This window comes from Adiantum capillus-veneris, chromosome 22 (genome assembly GCF_014529385.1).
Source record: "Adiantum capillus-veneris isolate H3 chromosome 22, ASM1452938v2, whole genome shotgun sequence".
Taxonomy (NCBI): domain Eukaryota; kingdom Viridiplantae; phylum Streptophyta; class Polypodiopsida; order Polypodiales; family Pteridaceae; genus Adiantum; species Adiantum capillus-veneris.
The window spans coordinates 41,687,995-41,694,629 of NC_140952.1; the positions used below are offsets into that span (position 1 = coordinate 41,687,995).

Sequence of the window (6,635 nt, forward strand, 5' to 3'; positions counted from 1 at the left end):
AGCGCCTAGGAGGTGGCCCACTCCTCGCTCAACGACCCTCTTTTGGTGCTACTCTACCACTCGTTGTCGATGGTGGATGGCCAATGAATTGTTTGGGCACCTCCATGCCGGTTGAGCCTATGTGCTGCCCCCTTCTCAGGGCTACTACAACTCGTCGCTCAGTCCTTTGATGCTGCACACCAAGATGCTGCACGCTGATTAAAGAGTCGAGCTCGATCCGTGGTCTACGCATGGATTAGCCACCAACTCTGCTGCTGCACCCACCTCCTGCACCGACTCGTATTTGAGCTTCCCATTTCCCACCTCACTATACATCAAATTGATGATGCTAGGAAACCCCCTTGTTAGATACACATAGCTTGTATCAAGCGTGGGCATGCTTTGATGCGCCTACGCCATCGCTTCCTACGTGTGTGTGTGTGTGTGTGTGTGTGTGTGTGTGTGTGTGTGTACTCCCAGCGGTGTCCCGTGCCCATGACACCTTTTGTTCTGGCTTTGTCCCCTTTCTTTACTTCCCGGATATAGAGATGCTTGCAATAGTGCTGCAGTCAAGGATTTTTATCGAGAAGCTAAAGGTCACCGCATATGGAGACAGGCCCGCACACCTCATACTGTCGAAGCAAACAACATCCTTATTTCCAAGCCCATGTTGGCAATAACCTGAGATTAACATAGTCCATGAGAACATACTCCAAGCAGGTAGCTCATCGAACATTTCTTGTGTCTTTGCCAGAGCACCACATCTGACATACATATCAAGCAATGTAGTGCCAAGCGTGACAGTCATTTCGAGCAGCCCCAATCTGACCATCTCATGATGTGCTTCCTGGACTAAAAAGAATGCTCTGAGACTTATTAACAAATGCTGAACCATGCTTTTGATTTTCCTTCTTGAAGTCCCTTTTACACAGATTGATGGTGCCAACGCCGTTGTGCCTGGCTCAAAAGATCTCAATTCCACACCCGAGGGATTCACCATGGAAAACTTATCGCACCACGTAAGTGCAGGGGAGGGGTTTCTTTTTTGCAAGATACATAAGCGTATGAGTTAGGGGCAGTCCCCCAATAATTTATCTCCCAAGCTTAAAAATAAGGTAAGGGGGGGGGGGAGGAACTAACCTGGGTTGATTACTTGTAATGATTGATCACTGGTGTGCACTAGAACTCGGATGAATTTTGGGGAAGTTTTTTATCAGGTCACACATCAAATTTTACATCAAGTCGGTCATAGATAAGGGCTGATTTGGAGTAGGTCAAGGGTTGATTTACACAGGCTTTGGATGGGTCAGAATTGGATGTGTAGCTAGAGTGCAGGCTGACTGATACATCTAGTTATCAATAGAAGTGGTTCCTTAATATGTTGCTAGTCATTATGCTACACACTCTTTGACTAGTTTTACTCAGTTACATCATGTGAGACCTAAATTTTATATGTAAGATAGGGGTATGATAGTTTTCTTTATTGATTGTTGTATAAGCGTAGAAAGTGGGGTCATATTCCCTAATATGAGTCGTATAATATAGGGGTTTTATCAAAGTTTTCCGCTCGTAGGTGGCATCTCGTTTTGTATATAGAGTGAATCCCTCGGGATTCCACAACACAAACCATTTACACACAAAGCTGCAAGCTTCACACCATTGAACCATCAGCTCTGATACCACTTGTTGAGCTTGGCACGGAAGAGGACAAAGTCGTGTATAGACATGGCAAAGAGAGAGAGAGAGAGAGAGAGAGAGAGAGAGAGAGAGAGAGAGAGAACGCACAAGATTGTATAATGAAAAGAGGCCTTTCATTAGGTTATCATAAGCCTTATAATGGAATTTACAAGGTGTTCACACATGTGTCCGCCCAAGTTGTGCTAACCCCAACACACATATGGCAACAGACATGTGTGAGATTGAGAGACAACGGTCTCGTTCTTGCCGATATTTGCGTTGTTGGCATTGTGGTCACACGGGGCACATTAGAAACCATTGTTTCAGGTGTATGAGACAACAAAGAAGACCTATGCATGGTGCACATGAGGTTTTGAAACATGCCAGAGCAGTGGCTTCATATGCCAGTGATGGTGATGTCACATTTTCCTTTAGCGTTCCTCTTGATTACATGTCTTTGAGCAGTGACACTTCTCCACATCGGGTGTTAGATGAGGATGCAGATTTTATGTCACACTACATCAATAGTGTGATGATCGAGAGCGGTGAGATAGAAGATAGAAAGATTTTTTAGTCTTTGAGTTGTTGATTAACTTATAAAGAAGGATATCCTTTCTTGTTAGGTTCAATTCTTGAGGTTGACATCTATAAAGAGTCTCCCTGTCCAATCCGTCCACTCCTCTAAGTCTTCACAAGAGTATGCTAGTGCTTGAAGGCTATGCTATGGATGTTTGTCGCAGTGGCGACCCCCTAACAAATAGGTTAGTGTTGGTTCCTCTGGCTTTTACTTTGAGCCCAATTAATAAATCCCCCACATCACCTCCAAATGAAAATCTTCATTATACTATGCCATGGAGGATCCCATGTGTTCCATGTACCTACTACCCACTTCACATGAGGCCTTTATAGTCTCCATTGTTTGCTAATAAATGGGAATCAATCTTCCTTGTAGCAGACTTTCATGCAAGTTCACTTTATTTTTGGTAGAGTAAATTTGCTATTCATAGGCCAATGCTAAAATTTCCAATCAAATTCAACCTCACAAATAGGCACCATAACAATGTCATTAGGCACCATAAAAATGTTGAGACTTTCTAACACTATGAGATCATCACGTTTTCATTTTCGTTGAGGTCAACCCAGGTAGCTAGCTTGTTTGTTACTTTTCAATTTAGGTTGTTTCTATCCCAAATCTCGATTAAGTGCATTAATCCTAGGTTGTTAATTAGTTTCTAGGCTATCTCTCTCCAAAAGAGATTTAATGAAACACCTTCAATCTGAGCGATCCAGAGCGGATCAATAGGTGATGGAGTCCTTGAAATATTTGGTTGTCTGCCTTTATTCCAATGCTTTCGATGCTTTGGCACACCGCACAAGCTTACCTATGATGCCAGCTAGTTTAACATTTTCCTAGAATGATGCCTATAGTTTTTCATGCACTCCTATCCCTTTCCACCGGCCCCTAAGTGAGGTTAGCATTACCTTCTCTATCTTCTCATGGAGGCCTAAGCCGGATCCGGGTTTACTATAACCACCACAAACTTGGCACATTTAGGCGTTTGCATGGATCATCAAGTTGAATATTCTAATTTCACCGTGCTCCTTGGGACTAAAAACACACTCCTGTTTTCCCACCGCCACAGTGTCATAGCTTGGAATTCTTCTTCCATAAGCAACAATTCACACACTCAAGACCTCTTTCCAGTGTGGAAGGGAAGAAACACAAATTCCATCTTTTCATGTTGCTCTTGATTTTGGCCATGACCCTCTGAAACTTTTGTTTGTGAGAGACTCCTATCCCGGATGTGGCCCCAAAGTGGCACACCATCGTTCATCTAGGGGCAATTTCACCCGACGAATCAACAAGGACAAATGAATCACTCTCTCGCAAGGATATCGATCTCCACTTATGCAAGTGGATAGTACAACTCTTGATAGATATCTTGAATTTTTCTATCGAGTACGATCATCATTTTAAGGGATGTATTGCAAATTTGTCCAAGTTATCGAGTCTAATTTTGCACAACTACTTCTTGTGAGTGTGATTCCACAGATCTCATTTCCAGGTTCAAATTTGCAAGGATACAATTTTCATGTATACCGTGATTAGCATATTCAAACTTCAAAGTCCTTGAAATGATTTCTTGAGGACCTTTACTTGTCATGTTTTGCTGGCAAAGGTTGACTTGGCAACGGTTGTCATGTTTTGCATTGTAGCAAAGGTTGACTTGGCAAAGGTTGTCATGTTTTGCTTGTTAGATCGTGAGACAAGAGCCTTTAAAGTTTTGTAGAAGCAAGCATGACATGATGAAAGACGGTCTTCTTGGAGAAAACCAAAACTTTACAATGTTCTTAGAGAAAACCAAAAACGGGCAGGGAATGGACTCTTGAGTCTGGAGGTTGGTGCAGGGCTCGAAAAATACATTTTCCCTAATCGAAGGAAATAAACTTGAAATTCTACCGGTTTTTTGGTCAAAATTTGAAGCTTTTGCCGGTATTTACACTAAAACTTGTGTAAATTTGCCGATTTTCTTCAAGGCAAGCTCAAAATCTAACCAAGATTTTATGATTTTAGCCGGTTAAAATACAGTGTGCCCCGGTTTTTTTCTAACACTGGATAGGTGGATTACAATTTACATATATGTGCAAGGTTGGAAATTGGGTAGCTCAAAGCCGGATAACTTTCATGAGGATGGTTTTGGTGGGAAGAGACTTATAAATGGGCTGTACTTTAGGGATGGAAATGGTGAGGAGGCACGACCCTTGCATTGTCCAGGCTAGCATTGGGCGGGAACACAAATCTGCGCCCAAAACCGCGGTGGCATTTTACAACAAGCACGTTGCCGTTCTCGGCCTGCACTTGGACGCCATGTATGGGCAACCCTAAACAAACCAATTAGAAGGTTTGTAAGCAAGTCCGCCACACAGCTCAGAAATTAGGACTCTATGAAGTGTAAGAATACCTGAGAGGTTGGAGCTGACAATGTAAGCAGCAGCTGTCTCTTGCACATCCATTGGTCGGTCACGAGATCCACCTACTCTCTCTCTCTCTCTCTATCTCTCTCTCTCTTCCTGATCTCTCTCTCTCTCTCTCGTTTTCCAGGGTTGTGCATTGTGCACTGGATTCCACCGTCCTTTATATCGTTTGCAGCACTACAATACTCAACCCTTGACAAGTGGCCAAATCAGCTCCTCACACGTGGCAGGCTACTACTGTTCCTGCGGGGGCTATAGCAACCATCTAACATGCTTGAAACGCCTCTACTTGACGAAGATAAGAAGATGCCCTGATGAGACACACACACACACACACACACACACACAGGGAGGAAAAGAGTTTCTCCCCGTGGAAATTTAGAACATTCAATAATAGCACCTCAATTATTTACTGCACACTTGATGGTTTCCATTGATTTATGGTAGCAAAGTTCTACCACCGTGGCTCACAATCTCCACGCTAGGAACATCCTGCAATCATGCCTCACAATCTCCACGTTTATCTTGTGTTGCATCAACTTATGAGACAAGTCTTTTTGAGCTCCATCTGTTTGACCCGATACCTAGGTACAACTCTTCCACTATGTGTAAATCAAGCCAACCAAAAAACTTGTGTTTATCTTGCTGACCAGTCTTCCCTTTCTCGGGTGATCAAATCAAACTTGTGTTTATCTTGCTGACCAGTCTTCCCTTTCTCGGGTGAACTAGGAGGGCTACACGCAATCCAAGGCAAAAAAAGGGTGTTATAACATTGCATGTAGAGCAAATTATGCAGGAACCCAATTTAATTATTGTACACAAACTTGAAAAAGAAGGGGCACCTGACACCACCCTCGTAGGAGGATAAGAAGCATCCTAGCTCTCAACAAACAAACCAAGAAGAAAGCTTCGAGAGAGGGATCTCTCAAAATTATGGTTGAAGACAAGCCTCTAAAATCGTATTGAATAAAGATACATCTACACAAAAGAAAGGTCCAATTGAAATAACTTAAGGACCATGATTATCATAAGTAATCTTTCCATGGGATACGTAAGTCACTCAATAATTCCCTGTACTATTATGAAAAACAGGGAAATCCTAGTAGATATTGATTGTGAAAGCCTCTCATAAAGTATCATAACGTAGTGACCAAACAAAAATTTATTGTTTGACACTCTTTTCACGCTTGTCTTTACGAGTCGTCAATTGGACTCCGAACTAGGAAGATATGTGTACTACAATTCTCGAGGCTAGTTTTGTTGTTTTTGGATCCCCCCCCCCCTCTGGGAATCTTTGCCAGAAAATTTGATGAAGCTTAACAAGGATTTTCTTACTAGTGCCTAGCAAGGGCTACATCATGTGCTTTCTAGGGCTCAAATTAGACATTAATTACTCAACTTATGGTCGGTTCATTTCTCTCTGCACTCTTGGATATCTATAAGCAACGAAGATTGATGTGAATACAATTAATATTGTGCTCGACATTGATTTACTTGATATCTGTTGAGCCAAACTAGATGCTTGGTAATGGTTCAATTTATCTGTATGCTAGATGTGATGCACCTTGGAAAGCGCATCAAGTTTTAATGAAATGGTTTGATGGTTTTTTCCCACCAACGCGGTTTATGGGTGAGCATCATAGATCACTGGCAATGTCAATGTGATGTCGTGATTACTAGATTGACATGCAAGCCAAATGTTAAGCTTTTCAATGATTGTGTGGATATGTATGGTAAGTGTGATGCTTTTATGAAAGCAAAAATAGTTCTTAAAAGGCTTTCCATCTAGAATTTCATCACTTTGAATGCTTTGATTGATAATAGGCCCAACATAGTTGTGGTCAGGATCCCAAGGGAAGGGGCCTATCAGAGAAGCAGGTTGTGTCTGGCAGAGTTGTCATCAAAGTTTATTCCAAGTGTGGTGCCCTCATGAAATTAGCCAAATTTCCCTCACACAAAATCTTAGCATGGGTGAGAGAATCCACTTTGAAATTGTCCTGCTT

At 42.3% G+C, this 6,635-nt stretch overlaps 1 pseudogene; it reads right to left on the minus strand.

Annotated features, from left to right (window-relative positions):
* Positions 1 to 4,323: 4,323 nt before the first annotated feature.
* LOC147429213 (uncharacterized) lies at positions 4,324 to 4,671 on the minus strand (annotated as a pseudogene).
* Between the last annotated feature and the right edge of the window lie 1,964 nt (positions 4,672 to 6,635).